The 19,587-nt window shown below is 38.9% G+C and overlaps 1 protein-coding gene across 2 annotated transcripts in view; it reads left to right on the top strand.

Moving 5' to 3' along the window:
- Positions 1–19,587, top strand: part of GABRG3 (gamma-aminobutyric acid type A receptor subunit gamma3) — a gene marked incomplete at both ends in the record, with an annotated part of 633,338 nt that overhangs the window by 572,966 nt on the left and 40,785 nt on the right. The gene's annotated exons all lie outside the window — the stretch shown is intronic.

A 19,587-nucleotide genomic window follows, 5' to 3' on the forward strand; every position in this document is an offset into this window, starting at 1 on the left:
ATAATGACTTAACTAGTAATAACTTAGCAAAGAGACCTTAAGTTAAATTACCCGAAACCAGACGAGCTACTTACAAGCAGTAACTAGAACAAACTCATCTATGTGGCAAAATAGTGAGACTTATAAGTAGAGGTGAAAAGCCTAACGAGCCTAAGTGATAGCTGGTTGTCCAAGAAAGGAATTTCAGTTCAACATTAAATAATACGAAAAACCACATCAAGTCTTAATGTATATTTAATTGTTAGTCTATAAAGGTACAGCTTTTTAGAAATGGATACGTTTACTAGGGGGTACTATAAACTTAAACCATAGTTGGCCTAAAAGCAGCCACCAATTAAGAAAGCGTTCAAGCTCAACAACAAAACTACGTTTTAATTTCAACAATAAATAAATCAACGCCTGGCCTGACTATTGGATTAATCTATTCAACTATAGAAGTAATACTGTTAACATGAGTAACAAGAAATTTTTCTCCTCGCACAAGCTTACATCAGTAACTGATAATATACTGATAATTAACAGTTAATAAATATAACCCAACACTAAATTATTTATTAAACACACTGTTAACCCAACACAGGCGTGTATTAAGGAAAGATTAAAAAAAGTAAAAGGAACTCGGCGAACAAAAACTCCGCCTGTTTACCAAAAACGTCACCTCTAGCATAACCAGTATTAGAGGCACTGCCTGCCCAGTGAAAATCGTTAAACGGCCGCGGTATCCTGACCGTGCAAAGGTAGCATAATCACTTGTTCTCTAAATAAGGACTTGTATGAATGGCCACACGAGGGTTTTACTGTCTTACTTTTAATCAGTGAAATTGACCTCGCCGTGAAGAGGCGGGGATAACAAAATAAGACGAGAAGACCCTATGGAGATTCACGGGATAACAAAGCTTTATATGGGTTGACAGTTTCGGTTTGGGTGACCTCAGAGTACAAAAAAACCTCCGAGTGATTAAAGCCTAAGCCTACTAACCAAAGCATAGTATCACTTATTGATCCAAAATTTTGATCAACGGAACGTTACGCTAGGGATAACAGCGCAGTCCTATTCTAAAGTCCATATTGACAATAGGGTTTATGACCTCGATGTTGGTTCAGGACATCCTAATGGTGCAGCAGCTATTAAGGGTTTGTTTGTTCAACGATTAAAGTCCTACGTGATCTGAGTTCAGAGGAGTAATCCAGGTCGGTTTCTATTACGCATTTCTCCCAGTACGAAAGGACAAGAGAAATAAGGCCAACTTCAAACAAGCGCCTTCAAATAATTAATGATCTAATCTCAACTTAAAACTAGCGCAAATATACCTGCCCAAGACCAGGGCTTTGTTGAGGTGGCAGAGTACGGCAATTGCATAAAAGTTAAACTTTTACACCCAGAGGTTCAAATCCTCTCCCCAACAAAATGTTTATAGTTAACATCCTAACACTCGTTCTCCCTATCTTCCGAGCTGTTGCATTCCTAGCACTAGTGGAACGTAAAATCCTAGGTTATATACAATTCCGAAAAGGACCAAACATCGTGGGCCCACATGGCTTGCTCCAACCATTCGCCGATGCAAACTATTCCCTAAAGAACCCCTACGACCAGCCACATCCTCCACCGCTATATTCATCATCGCACCCGCAATTGCCCTAACCTTAGCTCTCACAGTATGCAGCCCCCACTCATACCATATCCCCTCATCAACATAAACCTAGGAGTACTATTCATGCTAGCAATATCCAACCTAACCGTCTACTTTATCCTATGATGCGGCTGAGCTTCCAACTCAAAATACGCACTATTTGGAGTTCTCTGAGCAGTAGCACAATCTCATACGAAGTAACACTAGCCATCATCCTCCTATCAGTACTCCAATAAACGGCTCCTTTACCGTATCCACACTAACTACCACACAAGAACAACTATGACTATTTTTTTCCTTCATGACCATTAACCATAATATGATTCATTTCTACCCTAGCAGAAACTAACCGGGCCCCCTTCGACCTAACAGGAGAATCAGAACTCGTATCCGGCTTCAATGTGGAATATGCAGCAGGCCATTTCGCCCTATTCTTCCTAGCAGAATATGCCAACATCATCATAATAAATATGTTCACAACTATCCTCTTTCTAGGAGCATTCCACGACCCCTACACACCAGCACTACACACAACAAACCTCATTCTCAAAACACTACTACTCACAATATCTTTCCTATGAATTCGAGCATCCAACTCCGGATTCCGATATGATCAACTAATACACCTACTCTGAAAAAATTTCCTCCAACACTAGCCCTCTGTATATGACACGTCTCATTATAACAACAGGCATCCCCTCTCAAACATAAAAGATAAGAAATATGTCTGACAAAAGAGTTACTTTGATAGAGTAAATAATAGAGGTTCAAACCCTCTTATTTCTAAATTAATAAGAATCTAACCTACCCCTAAGAATTCAAAATTCTCCGTGCTACCATCTCATACTATAATCTAAAGTAAGGTCAGCTCATTCATCCTCATCATTATCCTAATAATCCTCATCCTAGGAAAATAATCGTAACTATTAGCTCCCACTGACTATTCGCCCGAATTGCACTAGAAATAAATACAATAGCCATCATCCTCATTATAATAAAAAAATGCTAACCCCCGAGCCACAGAAGCCTCAACTAAATATTTCCTAACACAAACCACCGCATCCACACTACTCATACTGGCAGTTGTCATTAACCTAATACATTCCGGCCAATGAACCATCACAAAATTATTCAACCCAACAGCATCCATCCTACTAACAGTGGCCCTAGCTATTAAACTAGGACTATCCCCCTTCCACTTCTGAGTACCAGAGGTGTCCCCCTAACTACAAGCCTAATCCTACTTACATGACAAAAATTTGCACCCCTTTCAATCCTCTATCAAATCGCACCATCAATTAATCTACACCTAATATTAACGTCTCTACTCTCTATCCTAATCGGAGGATGAGGCGGACTAAACCAAACGCAACTCCGAAAGATTATAGCCTACTCATCAATCGCCAACATAGGATGAATAACAACTATCCTACTATACAACCCAACCCTGACTTTACTAAATTTACTAATCTACATCACAATAACTTTCACCATATTCATGTTATTCATCCCAAACTCAACCACCACCACACTATCATTATCCCAAACATGAACTATAATGCCTGTTATCACAACCTTCACCATACTCACCTTACTCTCCATAAGAGGACTTCCCCCACTTACAGGATTCATACCCAGATGGATAATTATTCAAGAACTAACAAAAAACGAAATTCTTGTTATACCAACCTTCATAGCCAACACAGCACTACTCAATCTATATTTCTACATACACCTCGCCTACTCCACAGCAATAACTCTATTTCCCTCTACAAACAACATAAAAAGAAAATGACAATTTCACTCCACAAAACGAATAATCCTTCTACCAACAGCAATCGTATTATCCACAGTACTCTTACCTCTCACACCAACATTCTCCATCTTACTATAGGAGTTTAGGTTAAATCAGACCAAGAGCCTTCAAAGCCTTACGCAAGTATAATTTACTTAACCCCTGCCCAATAAGGATTGCAAGACGGTACCTTACATCAATTGAATGCAAATCAAACACTTTAAGCTAAATCCTCACTAGATTGGAGGCATACATCTCCCACGAACTTTTAGTTAACAGCTAAATACCCTAGTCAACTGGCTTCAATCTACTTCTCCCGCCACGAGATAAAAAAGCGGGAGAAGTCCCAGCAGTATTGAAGCTGCTTCCTTGAATTTGCAATTCAAAATGATAATTCACCACAGGACTTGGCAAAAAGAGGACTTTATCCCTGTCTTCAGACTTACAGTCTAATACCTACTCTGCCTTTTTACCTATGTTCATAAATCGCTGACTATTCTCAACAAAGACATTGATACCTTATACTTGTTATTTGGTGCCTGAGCAGGAATAGTAGGCACTGGCCTAAGCTTATTAATTCGCGCTGAACTAGGTTAACCTGGCAAACTAATCGGAGATGACCAAGTTTACAACGTACTAGTAACAACCCATGCCTTCGTGATAATTTTTTTCATGGTCATACCTAATTGGTGGGTTCAGAAACTGACTAGTCCCTCTAATAATTGGGACACCTGACATAGCTTTTCCCCGTATAAATAACATAAGCTTCTGACTACTTCCTCCTTCCTTCCTACTACTAATAGCATCCTGAATAGCTGAAGCCGGCGCAGGCATGGGCTGAACTATATACTCCCTCTAGCCGGAAATCTAGCACATGCAGGAGCCTCAGTAGACCTTACCATTTTCTCTCTACATCTAGCCGGCATATCCTCAATCCTTGGAGCCATCAGTTTCATTACAACCTTTTTTAATATAAAAACACCCGCTATAACCCAGTACCAAACACCCCTCTTCGTATGATCAGTCCTAGTTACAGTAGTATTACTCTTATTATCACTACCAGTCCTAGCAGCCGGAATTACCATACTGTTGACTGACCGAAACTTAAACAACCTTTTTGGATCCCGCAGGAGGAGGCGACCCAATCCTCTACTAACACTTATTTTGGTTCTTTGGTCACCCCAAAGTATATATTGTGAGCTTACCTGGCTTCGGAATAATTTCATATATTGTAACCTCAGGGAAAAAAGAACCTTTCGGATATATAGGAATAGTTTGAGCTATGGTTTCTATTGGGTTCCTAGGCTTTATCGTATTGGCTCATCATATATTCACAGTTGGTATAGACGTAGATACACGAGCATACTTTACATCAGCCACTATAATTATTGCTATCCCCACAAGAGTAAAGGTCTTTAGTTGACTAGCAACACTTCACGGAGGGAATATTAAGTGATCTCCCGCTCTAATATGACCCCTAGGTTTTATTTTCCTATTTACAGTAGGCGGCCTAACTGGCATCATCCTAGCTAACTCATCACTAGATATTGTTCTCCACGATATCTACTACGTAGTCTCCCACTTTCGCTACGTACCTTCAATAGGAGATGTCTTCGCCATCATAGGGGGGTTTGTCCACTGATTCCCACTAATTTCAGGATATACACTCAACCCAACAGGAACAAAAATCCACTTTATAATTACATACGTAGGTGTAAACCTAACATTCTTCCCGCAACACTTCCTAGGCCTATCCGGTATACCTCGACGATACTCCAACTACCCAGACACCTATACATGAAACACTATCTCATCAATAGGCTCTTTCATCTCACTGACAGCAGTTATACTAATAATTTTCATCATCTGAGAAACATTCACATCCAAACGAGAGGTATTAACAGTAGACCTCACCTCCACAAACCTTGAATGACTAAAAGGGTGTCCTCCACCATACCATACATTTGAAAAACCAGCATACGTCAACCCAAAATGGTCAAGATAGGAAGGAATCGAATCCCTCTAATAGGTTTCAAGCAAATACCAAAAAACCACTAATGTCTTTCTTTATAAATGAGATATTAGTAAAGCCTTACATAACTTTGTCAAAGGTAAATCACATGTGAAAATCCTGTATATCTCCATGGCATATCCCTTCCAAGTAGGCTTCCAAGACGCAACATCACCTATTACAGAAGAACTCCTACACTTTCATGATCACACATTAATAATCGTTTTCCTAATTAGCTCTATAGTGCTCTACATTATCACCCTAATACTTACAACTAAACTAACACACATACAATAGACGCCCAAGAAGTAGAAATTATTTGAACCATCCTCCCAGCCATCATCTTAATCCTAATCGCCCTGCCCTCCCTACGAATTCTCTACATAATAGACGAAATCAATAATCCCTCTCACCGTAAAAATAGGACACCAGTGATACTGAAGTTATGAATACACCGACAATGAAGACCTAAACTTCGACTCCTACATAATTCCAACCTCAGACCTAAAACCGAGAACTACGATTACTAGAAGTGGACAATCGAATGAGCCTACCCATACAAATAACAATCTGAATATTAGTCTCCTCCGAAGACGTACTACACTCATGAGCTGTCCCCTCCCTAAGCCTAAAAACAGATGCAATCCCTGGACGCCTAAACCAAACAACTTTAATATCAACACGACCAGGTCTATTCTACGGACAGTGTTCAGAAATCTGTGGCTCAAATCACAGCTTCATACCAATCGTTCTCTAACTAGTTCGCCTAGAGAACTTTGAAACATGATCTGCTATATAACTATAACTATATATATAACTATAACTATAACCTCATTAAGAAGCTAAACTAGCGTTAACTTTTTTAGTTAAAGGTTGAGAGCCGTAAAATTCCCCTTAATGACATGCCACAAGTGGATACATCAACATGACTCCTTACTATCCTATCTATATTCCTAACCCTCTTCACACTATTCCAGCTAAAAATTTCAAAACATTTCTCCCCCTACCCCAAATTGACACACATCAAATTACAACAATCTTGAAACATCACATGAACGAAAATCTATTTACCCCTTTCACAGTCCCAATAATACTAGGTATGCCTATCACCACTCTAATCATTATATTCCCCACTATATTATTCCCAACACCAAATCGACTAATTAACAATCGCACAGTTTCCATCCAACAATGATTAAACAAACTTACCTCAAAACAACTAATCAATACACAAAACCTCAAAGGACAAACCTGATCACTCTCATCTCACTTTTCCTATTTATTGTCTCTACACATCTTGGAACATTACCCCACTCATTTACACCTACCACCCAACTCTCAATAAATTTAAGAATAGCTATTCCTCTATGAGCTGGTATCGTTATTACAGGTTTCCGCAATAAGGCAAAAATATCCTTAGCCCACCTTCTACCACAAGGCATACCTACCTTCCTACTTATTCAACCAGTAGCACTAGCCGTACGACTAACCGCCATTACAGCAGGACACTTATTACATCTAATTGGAAAAACAACTCTCAAACTAATAAGTACCAGCCTATTCACAGCCCTCATCACATTCACTATCCTCTATTAACCATCCTCGAATTCGCTGTCTCCTTAATTCAAGCCTACGTATTCACTCTACTAGTAAGCCTATATTTGCATGACAATACATAATGACCCACAAAACCCATTCATACCACATAGTAAATCCCAGTCCTTGACCCCTTACAGGAGCTCTCTCAGCACTTCTTATAACATCGGGCCTAATCATATGGTTCCACTTCAACTCAATAACCCTGCTAGATTTAAGCTTACTAACAAATATTTTAACAATATATCAATGATGACGAGATATTATCCGAGAAAGCACTTTCCAAGGCCACCACACACCAACTGTGCAAAAAGGACATCTATATGGAATAATCTTATTTATCTTATCAGAAGTCCTATATTTTACAGGATTTTTCTGAGCCTTTTACCACTCAAGCCTTGTCCCCACTCCTGAACTAGGCAGATGCTGACCACCAACAGGTATCCACCCTCTAAATCCTCTAGAAATTCCACTTCTCAATACCTCTGTGTTACTAGCCTCTGTTGTATCTATCACTTGAGCGCATCACAGTCTCATAGACGGAAACCGCAAACACATACTTGAAGCTCTTTTCATCACAATCATGTTCGGCCTTTATTTCACCCTACTCCAAGCATCAGAATACTATGAAGCCCCATTCACTATCGCAGACGGAATCTACGGATCCACTTTCTTTGTAGCCGCAGGCTTCCATGGACTACACGTCATCATCGGATCCACTTTTCTCATTGTTTGCTTTATACGCCAAATAAAATTCCACTTTACTTCAAGCCACCACTTCGGCTTCGAAGCCGCTGCTTGATACTGACATTTCGTAGACGTATGACTATTTCTCTATGTATCTATCTATTGAGAAGGTTCATAGTCCTTTTAGTATTAACAAGTACAACTGACTTCCAGTTAGTTTCGGTGCACCCCGAAAAAGAACAATAAACCTCCTACTAACACTACTAACAAATACAACTCTAGCCTTACTATTTGTATTTATCGCTTTTTGACTACCTCAGCTAAACGTGTACGCAGGAAAAACAAGCACCTACGAATGTGGTTTTGACCCAATAGGATCTGCTCGCCTACCTTTCTCCATAAAATTCTTCCTAGTAGCAATTACCTTTCTTCTCTTTGACTTACAAATCGCCCTCCTACTTCCCCTACCCTGAGCAACCCAAACAGACAACCTAAAAATAATACTCACAATACCTTATTCTTAATCTCTACTAGCAGCTAGCTTAGCTTACGAATGAACACAAAAGGGCTTAGAATGAGACAAATATCGTACCTAGTTTAAAATAAAACAAGTGGTTTCGACTCACTAGACTGTGATCCAAACACAAATACCAAGTGTTTCTAATCCATATAAATATCCTAGTAGCCTTCACCTTACGGGATTACGGGATTATTAATATACCGATTCCACCTCATATCCGCACTACTCTGCTTAGAGGGCGTAATACTATCACTATTCATTCTGTCAGCCCTCACAATCCTAAACTCACACTTCACCCTAGCCAGCATGATACCAATTATTCTCCTACTATTTGCAGCCTGAGAAGCAGCCATCGAACTAACCCTACTAGTCATAATCTCCAACACATCCAGCAGTGACTACGTACAAAATCATTATCTCCAATCTAAAATTCATCATTCCTACCATCATACTGATACCCCTAACTTGATTATCAAAAAACAACTCTACACACCACCAGACGTGAACCTGCCCACTAGAGAGACAATATCCAGCCTCATCCACCACAACACAGGCACTAGTCCCCTCCACCAGGAAGCCTACACAACCCACTGAACCAAACTTAGCCACTGGAGACAGACATCAAAAACAGGAGGAACTACGAACCTGCAGCCTGCAAAAAGGAGACCCCAAACACAGTAAGATAAGCAAAATGAGAAAACAGAAAAACACACAGCAGATAAAGGAACAAGATAAAAATGCAGCAGACCTAACAAATGAAGAGGAAATAGGCAGTCTACCTGAAAAAGAATTCAGAATAATGATAGTAAGGTTGATCCGAAATCTTGGAGATAGAATGGACAATAGAATGGAAAAAATGCAAGAATCAGTTAACAAGGACCTAGAAGAACTAAAGATGAAACAAGCAACGATGAACAACACAATAAATGAAATTAAAAATACTCTAGATGGGATCAATAGCAGAATAACTGAGGCAGAAGAACGGATAAGTGACCTGGAAGATAAAATAACTACTGCAGAGCAGAATAAAGAAAAAAGAATGAAAAGAACTGAGGACAGTCTCAGAGACCTCTGGGACAACATTAAACGCACCAACATTCGAATTATAGGGGTTCCAGAAGAAGAAGAGAAAAAGAAAGGGACTGAAAAGATATTTGAAGAGATTATAGTTGAAAACTTCCCTAATATGGGAAAGGAAATAGTTAATCAAGTCCAGGAAGCACAGAGAGTCCCATACAGGATAAATACAAGGAGAAATACGCCAAGACACATATTAATCAAACTGTCAAAAATTAAATACAAAGAAAACATATTAAAAGCAGCAAGGGAAAAACAACAAATAACACATAAGGGAATCCCCATAAGGTTAACAGCTGATCTCTCAGCAGAAACCCTACAAGCCAGAAGGGAGTGGCAGGACATACTGAAAGTGATGAAGGAGAAAAACCTGCAGCCAAGACTACTCTACCCGGCAAGGATCTCATTCAGATTTGATGGAGAAATTAAAACCTTTACAGACAAGCAAAAGCTGAGAGAGTTCAGCACCACCAAACCAGCTTTACAACAAATGCTAAAGGATCTTCTCTAGGCAAGAAACACAAGAGAAGGAAAAGACCTATAATAACGAACCCAAAACAATTTAGAAAATGGGAATAGGAACATACATATCGATAATTACCTTAAATGTAAATGGACTAAATGCTCCCAACAAAAGACACAGATTAGCTGAATGGATACAAAAACAAGACCCTTATATATGCTGTCTACAAGAGACCCACTTCAGACCTAGAGACACATACAGACTGAAAGTAAGGGGATGGAAAAAGATATTCCATGCAAATGGAAACCAAAAGAAAGCTGGAGTAGCAATTCTCATATCAGACAAAATAGACTTTAAAATAAGGACTATTAAGAGACAAAGAAGGACACTACATAACGATCAAGGGATCGATCCAAGAAGAAGATATAACAATTGTAAATATTTATGCACCCAACATAGGAGCACTTCAATACATAAGGCAAATACTAACAGCCATAAAAGGGGAAATCGACAGTAACACATTCATAGTAGGGGACTTAAACACCCCACTTTCACCCATGGACAGATCATCCAAAATGAAAATAAGGAAACACAAGCTTTAAATGATACATTAAACAAGATGGACTTAATTGATATTTATAGGACACTCCATCCAAAAACAACAGAATACACATTTTTCTCAAGTGCTCATGGAACATTCTCCAGGATAGATCATATCTTGGGTCACAAATCAAGCCTTGGTAAATTTAAGAAAATTGAAATTGTATCAAGTATCTTTTCTGACCACAACGCCATGAGACTAGATATCAATCACAGGAAAAGATCTGTAAAAAATACGAACACATGGAGGCTAAACAATACACTACTTAATAATGAAGTGATCACTGAAGAAATCAAAGAGGAAATCAAAAAATACCTAGAAACAAATGACAATGGAGACACAACGACCCAAAACCTGTGAGATGCAGGAAAAGCAGTTCTAAGGGGGAAGTTTATATCAATACAAGCCCACCTTAAGAAGCAGGAAACATCTAGAATAAACAACCTAACCTTGCACCTCAAGCAATTAGAGAAAGAAGAACAAAAAACCCCAAAGCTAGCAGAAGGAAAGAAATCATAAAAATCAGATCAGAAATAAATGAAAAAGAAATGAAGGAAACAATAGCAAAGATCAATAAAACTAAAAGCTGGTTCTTTGAGAAGATAAACAAAATAGATAAACCACTAGCCAGACTCATCAAGAAAAAAAGGGAGAAGACTCAAATCAATAGAATTAGAAATGAAAAAGGAGAGATAACAACTGACACTGCAGAAATAAAAGAGATCATGAGAGATTACTACAAGCAACTCTATGCCAATAAAATGGACAATCTGGAAGAAATGGACAAATTCTTAGAAATGCACAACCTGCCAAGACTGAATCAGGAAGAAAGAGAAAATATGAACAGACCAATCACAAGCACTGAAATTGAAACTGTGATTAAAAATCTTCCAACAAAGAAAAGCCCAGGACCAGATGGCTTCACAGGCGAATTCTATCAAACATTAAGAGAAGAGCTAACACCTATCCTTCTCAAACTCTTCCAAAATATAGCAGAGGGAGGAACACTCACAAACTCCTTCTACGAGGCCACCATCACCTTGATACCAAAACTAGGCAAGGATGTCACAAAGAAAGAAAACTACAGACCAATATCACAGATGAACATAGATGCAAAAATCCTCAACAAAATACTAGCAAACAGAATCCAACAGCACATTAAAAGGATCATACACCATGATCAAGTGGGGTTTATTCCAGGAATGCAAGGATTCTTCAATATACGCAAATCTATCAATGTGATAAACCATATTAACAAATTGAAGGAGAAAAACCATATGATCATCTCAATAGATGCGGAGAAAGCTTTTGACAAAATTCAACACCTATTTATGATATAAACCCTGCAGAAAGTAGGCATAGAGGGAACTTTCCTCAACATAATAAAGGCCATATATGACAAAACCACAACCAACATCGTCCACAGTGGTGAAAAACTGAAACCATTTCCACTAAGATCAGGAACAAGACAAGGTTGCCCACTCTCACCACTTTTATTCGACATAGTTTTGGAAGTTTTCTCCACAGCAACAAGAGAAGAAAATGAAATAAAAGGACTCAAATCGGGAAAGAAGTAAAGCTGTCACTTTTTGCAAATGACATGATACTATACATAGAAAAGCCTAAAGATGCTACCAGAAAACTACTAGAGCTAATCAATGAATTTGGTAAAGTGGCAGGATACAAAATTAATGCACAGAAATCTCTGGCATTCCTATATACTAATGATGAAAAATCTGAAAGTGAAATCAAGAAAACACTCCCATTTACCATTGCAACAAAAAGAATAAAATATCTAGGAATAAACCTACCTAAGGAGACAAAAGACCTGTATGCAGAAATTATAAGACACTGATGAAAGAAATTAAAGATGATACAAATAGATGGAGAGATATACCATGTTCTTGGATTGGAAGAATCAACATTGTGAAAATGACTCTACTACCCAAAGCAATCTATAGATTCAATGCAATCCCTATCAAACTACCACTGGCATTTTTCACAGAACTAGAACAAAAAATTTCGCAATTTGTATGGAAACACAGAAGACCCCGAATAGCCAAAGCAATCTTGAGAACAAAAAAAGGAACTGGAGGAATCAGGCTCCCTGAGTTCAGACTATACTACAAAGCTACAGTTATCAAGACGGTATGGTACTGGCACAAAAACAGAAAGATAGATCAATGGAACAGGATAGAAAGCTCAGAGATAAACCCATGCACATATGGACACCTTATCTTTGATAAAGGTGGCAGGAATGTACAGTGGAGAAAGGACAGCCTCTTCAATAACTGGTGCTGGGAAAACTGGACAGGTACATGTAAAAGTATGAGATTAGATCACTCCCTAACACCATACACAAAAATAAGCTCAAAATGGATTAAAGACCTAAATGTAAGGCCAAAAACTATCAAACTCTTAGAGGAAAACATAGGCAGAACACTCTATGACATAAATCACAGCAAGATTCTTTCTGACCCACCTCCTAGAGTAATGGAAATAAAAACAAAGATAAACAAATGCGACCTAATGAAACTTCAAAGCTTTTGCACAGCAAAGGAAACCACAAACAAGACCAAAGGACAACCCTCAGAATGGGAGAAAATATTTGCAAATGAAGCAACCGACAAAGGATTAATCTCCAAAATTTACAAACAGCTCATGCAGCTCAATAACAAAAAAACAAACAACCCAATCCAAAAATGGGCAGAAGACCTAAATAGACATTCCTCCAAAGAAGATATACAGACTGTCAACAAACACATGAAAGAATGCTCAACATCATTAATCATTAGAGAAATGCAAATCAAAACTACAATGAGATATCATCTCACACCAGTCAGAATGGCCATCATCAAAAAATCTAGAAACAATAAATGCTGGAGAGGGTGTGGAGAAAAGGGAACACTCTTGCACTGCTGGTGGGAATGTGAATTCGTTCAGCCACTATGGAGAACAGTATGGAGGTTCCTTAAAAAACTACAAATAGAACTACCATATGACCCAGCAATCCCACTACTGGGCATATACCCTGAGAAAACCATAAGTCAAAAAGAGTCATGTACCAAAATGTTCATTGCAGCTCTATTTACAATAGCCCGGAGATGGAAACAACCTAAGTGCCCGTCATCGGATGAATGGATAAAGAAGATGTGGCACATATATACAATGGAATATTACTCAGCCATAAAAAGAAACGAAATTGAGCTATTTGTAATGAGGTGGATAGACCTAGAGTCTGTCATACACAGTGAAGTAAGTCAGAAAGAGAAAGACAAATACCATATGCTAACACATATATATGGAATTTAAGAAAAAAAATGTCATGAAGAACCTAGGGGTAAGGCAGGAATAAAGACGCAGACCTCCTAGAGAACGGACTTGGGGTTATAGGGAGGGGGAAGTGTGAGCAGTGACGGGGCGAGGGAGAGTCATGGACATGTATACACTAACAAACGTAGTAAGATAGATAGCTAGTGGGAAGCAGCCGCAAGGCACAGGGATATTGGCTCGGTGCTTTGTGACAGCCTGGAGGGGTGGGTTGGGGAGGGTGGGAGGGAGGGAGACGCAAGAGGGAAGCGATATGGGAACATATGTATATGTATAACTGATTCACTTTGTTACAAAACAGAAACTAACACACCATTGTAAAGCAATTATACCCCAATAAAGATGTTAAAAAAAAAAAAAACAACTCTATCTGAATTAATACCACAACCCACAGTTTACTAATCAGCTTTACAAGCCTAATCTTAATCAATTCATCGACAACCGTCTCAATTACTCTCTAATATTCTCCGACACCCTTTCCACACCACTCCTGACAATATGACTCCTTCCCTTAATACTAATAGCAAGCCAGTCCAACCTTCTCATAGAACCACTCGTCTGAAAAAAACTTTACAATACTAGTTACATTACAAATTCTTCTAATTATAACATTCACTGCCACAGAACTAATCTTATTCTACATCATATTTGAAGCTACAGTAATCCCCACTCTCATCATTATTACCCGCTGAGGTAACCAAACAGAACGACTCAATGGAGGACTCTACTTCCTATTTTACACACTTATATCACTCCACTTACTAGTAGCACTAACATACTTACAAAACACATCAGGATCTCTAAATTTTCTATTATTACAACACTGAGCCCAACCACTATCCACCTCCTGATCCAACATCCTCATATGATTAGCCTGCATAATAGCTTTTCCAGTAAAAATACCCCTCTACGGACTACATCTTTGACTACTGAAAGCACACGAAGAAGCCCCCATCGCAGGTTCAATAGTCCTTGCAGCTGCACTACTAAAACTTGGAGGCTATGGCATATTACGAATTACATCAATTCTTAACCCTCCAATAGAACATATAGCTTACCCTTTTTTCATGCTGTCCTTATGAGGAATAATCATAACCAGCTCCATCTGTTGACATCAAACAGACCTAAAGTCACACATCGCATACGCTTCAGTCAGCAACATGGCTCTTGTTATCGCAGCTATCCTCATCCAAACCCCCTGAAGCTACATAGGAGCTACCGCTCTAATAATCGCCCATGGCCTTACATCCTCTATATTATTCTGTCTAGCAAACTCGAACTATGAACGAATCCATAGCTGAACCAGAATCCTAGCACGAGGCCTACAAATCTTTCTCCCACTAATAGCGACCTGATGAGTACTAGCAAGCCTAACAAATCTCGCTCTACTCCTTACCATCAACCTAATCGGAGAACTACTTGTAATTATATCAGCTTTCTCATGATCAAACCTCACTATTATCCTAATAGGAACAAATATTGTAATCACAGCTCTCTACTCCCTATATATATTAATCACGACACAACGCGGCAAACATACCATATCAACAACCTCACCCCCTGTTTCACACGAGAACACGCCTTAATAGCCCTACACATTATTCCCTTACTACTCCTATCGCTAAACCTCAAAATCATCTTAGGACCTCTTTATTGTAAGTATAGTTTAAAGAGAACACTAGTTTTTGAAGCTAGTAATTGAAGATCAAAACTTCTTACTGAAAAAGTACTGCAAGAACTGTTAACTCAAACCCCCACACCTAACAATGTGGCTTTTTCAAACTTTTAAAGGATAACGGTTATCCATTTGTCTTAGGAAACAAAAAATTGGTGCAACTCCAAATAAAAGTAATAAGCCTATTTACTTCCTCGGCTTTACTCACATTACTAATATCAACTGCCCCATCATAATATCTAACACAAACCTCTACAAAAGCAGCAAGTACCAACACTATGTAAAAAAATATTACCCTTTCCGCCTTCATCACTAGCGTGATCCCAATAATAAAATTTCTTCACACAAACCAAGAAGCATTCATTTCAAACTGACACTGAATTACCATCCAAACTCTTAAACTATCACTTAGCTTCAAAATAGACTACTTTTCACTCATATTCATACCCGTACTACTACCCGTAGTATTCTATCATGGAATTCTCAATATGATATATACACTCTGACCCCCACACCAACCAATTCTTCAAATACCTACTTATCTGCCTCATCATTATACTCATCCTCGTTACAGCTAACAATCTCTTAACTCTTCATTGGATGAGTAGGAGTAGGTATTATATCCTTCTTGCTAATTGGCTGATGATTCGGACGGACAGACGCAATACAGCCGCCCTTCAAGCAATCTTATATAATCTCATCGGAGATATCGGATTCCTCATATCAATAGCATGATTTTTATTTAACATAAACGCATGAGACTTACAACAAATTTTCATACTCAAACAAAACTCCTCAAATCTTCGCCTCATAGGACTCATTAGCCGCAGCTGGAAAATCAGCCCGATTTGGACTACACCCCTGACTCCCTTCAGCAATAGAAGGTCCCAGCCCAGTCTCAGCTTTACTCCACTGAAGCACAATAGTCGTAGCAGGGATTTTCCTACTTATCCGTTTCTACCCGTTAATGGAGAATAACAAACCCATTCAAACAATAACCCTTACTCTATGTGCCCTCACCACTTTATTCATAGCCATTTGTGCCCTCACCCAAAACGACATCAAAAAAATTATTGCTTTCTCCACCTCCAGCCAACTTGGCCTAATAATAGTAACAATTGGTCTTAACCAGCCTTACCTGGCGTTTCTACACATTTGCACGCACGCCTTTTTCAAAACCATATTATTCTTATGATATGGCTCCATCATTCATAATCTAAACAATGAACAAGACATTCGAAAAATAGGAAGGCTATACAAAACCCTTCCCTTCACCACAACCGCCCTTATCATTGGCTGTTTAGCACTCACAGGAATACCATCCCTCACAGGATTCTACTCTAAAGACCCCATCATCGAAGCCGCCACTTCGTCTTATATCAACGCCTGAGCTCTATTACTAACCCTAACCGCTACCTCCCTCACAGCTATTTACAGCACTCGCATTATCTTCTTTACACTACTAGGACAACCTCGCTTCCCTCCCCTCAACAACATTAATGAAAATAACCACATATTAATCAACCCTGTCCGTATCAGGGTCCGCAGGGTGTGAAGCGGATGGAGGACAGGCTCATGACAGTCTGAGAAGAAAATTGCATTTTGTAGTTAACAAGTAAAGCTAGACAAAGGACAGATGAAGGCAGGTTGATGGTGTATTATTGAAAACACTCGTTATATGATTAAATTTGGCTAAAGAATACACTGTTGTTTTCCAGGAGATGGTGTACAGTTTGAAATAAATTCAAATGTAGACCGTCTAACTACAAATTCCTCTCCCACTGAGCCAAACACTACTTTCACAGATTTCCAGACAGTATTTTTGGTTTGTATATACCAGAATAATGTGTTTTTATGATAAAATGGTCATTACCACTGAGCTAGATGCTCAGACTAGTGGCTCATGATTATCTCAGAGACTGGACAGTGCTGAGTGAGCAATGGCAGCGTCTTTATCCAGGACCCAGACCCTCAACCGACTGTAAAGTTTCAGCTTGCCTCCCTAAAACAGTTAGCAACACACAACTACGTTCTCAGGCTCCATAGTTGCCATCTCATTCCATTCTTCTCTCAGATTGCAGTCTGGTTCGGGGTCTCTCAATTATTTCCAGACTGATCACTGGGTTATTTTTTCACGTGATAAATCTCATTATTTAGGTGTAGATTGCACCGGTTTAACTACCAGGGTATAATCTTATTTCCAAGTTGATAACATTTACAATTGACACCAGGGACCTTATTTCACTTCCCACATTTTTACATTTCTCCTTGCATAGTGATAGCATACATGTGAAATTTTGGCTATATATGAATTGCCCATGTCTGTGGTCTGTGTGCACATCCTTAAATAGTGAACTTTCTAACTGAATTTTCTCCTCCCTGCACTTTTCTCAGAATCCTCACCCCATCCTGGTCATTGTTATGCTGTGTTGCTTCAAACTGCAGTTCTTTTCAGACGCTCTCCCCATCCACTTTCCCATGTCCTACAATCTCTGAAGAATTTCCTTTTGCTTTCCCTGGCAGGGTAATGTCTCATCTGAAAAACTAACCCTGAAAGACCTTTCAGCATTATAAATAGCAATAAATAAACAGTGGAAGATATTTCTGAGCCATCTTGATCCCTTGTTTTTAAGAATCTGTACCTGTGTAGGCAATATATATATAATTTTTCATTTATTTTTGCTGTGTTGGGTCTTCGTTTCTGTGTGAGGGCTTTCTCTAGTTGTGGCAAGCGCGGGCCACTCTTCGTGGTGCATGGGCCTCTCACTATCGCGGCCTCTATTGTTGCATAGCACAGGATCCAGACACGCAGGCTCAGTAGCTGTGGTTCATGGGCCTAGTTACTCCATGGTATGTGGGATCCTCCCAGACCAGGACTCGAACCCATGTCCCCTGCATTAGCAGGCAGACTCTCAACAACTGCGCCACCAGGGAAGCCCTAGGCAATATTTTTATGGCCTCTGGGATTCACGTGTGTACTTTTGAGGTTTTTCATTAGTGCATGTTTTTTTCCTCCACCAAGCTGGAAATATTGGTGAACAGTTCTTGCCTTCTGGTTTAAAAATGATTCTTTTTCAGCAATGCTCATACCTAGCTATGTCACCTGCACTGCAATGTACTTGATTCCATTAAGGAGTATCAATATTCACCTGCCAGAGTCACTTCTCTTTGCTGCATATTAACAACCCATGTTAATCTGTGTTAATATAAAATCTGATGTTGAGCAGAGCTTTTCCTGTACCAGCACACAACACACCAGACCCAAGAAGTAGGTATCTTTAATATTTAGTCTCCATTTTACCATTAAGGTAGAAGAGATGAGAGTTATTTTGCCCGAGGTTGAACTAGAATTACTCCTTAAAGGAAATATAAATCTAACATGGTTAAAAGTAGACCATAAACATCGGATTTATCTGTTCAATTACTTGAAGGTATCATAAAATGGAAGATAAGTGATAATGTTATTAGTATAACTTTGAAGTAAATAATAGATTTTACCATGATGAGAGCCTGAGATTATTTATTTCTGTCCTTGTGTAAAGAACTTTTTTTTGAAGGAAGATTTGGGGTAGAGGAAAGGGGTATACCTCTTGGAGTCCCTAAAATCATAACGTGTGAGTGACAGATTTTATCAGTCAGTGAAAGCAGCCCTGCTGGGCAGATTACAGCTTTACACATATCACCAGTTATTGCAAATCAAGTGTTTCATGTGAAAATTCTTGGGTGGCCAGGTGTAATCTGTGAAGTGCCTCATCATGTAAGCAAAGCTGTGTTCTCTAGGATTAGCTTCTTATCATACTCATGAGTGTATTTGGGTACACAACCAAAAGGAATGTTAGGGTAAAAGGCGTGTGGAATGATGTGTGCTTGGGGAGTACTTATTAACCCTGGAGCAAGGTTATCAAACTTCATTTCCTACCTTAATTGAAATGTATTTGACATATAATATTTTGTAAGTTTAACATATACAATGTATATATGGCAAAATGCTTCCATAATAATGTTAGGTAACACATCCTTCATGTCACATAATTACCATTTTTTCTTATTGTTATTGTGAAAACATTTAAAATCTACACTCACAGGATTTTAGGTATGTAACACAGTATTGCGACGTATAGTCATCATACCGTACTTTAGATTCCCAAAATTAATTCAACTTACATCTGAAAGTTTGTACTCTTTGATGAACATCTCCCCA

The sequence above is a fragment of the Grampus griseus genome, assembly GCF_964374135.1.
Source record: "Grampus griseus genome assembly, chromosome: 2".
In the NCBI taxonomy this organism is placed as follows: domain Eukaryota; kingdom Metazoa; phylum Chordata; class Mammalia; order Artiodactyla; family Delphinidae; genus Grampus; species Grampus griseus.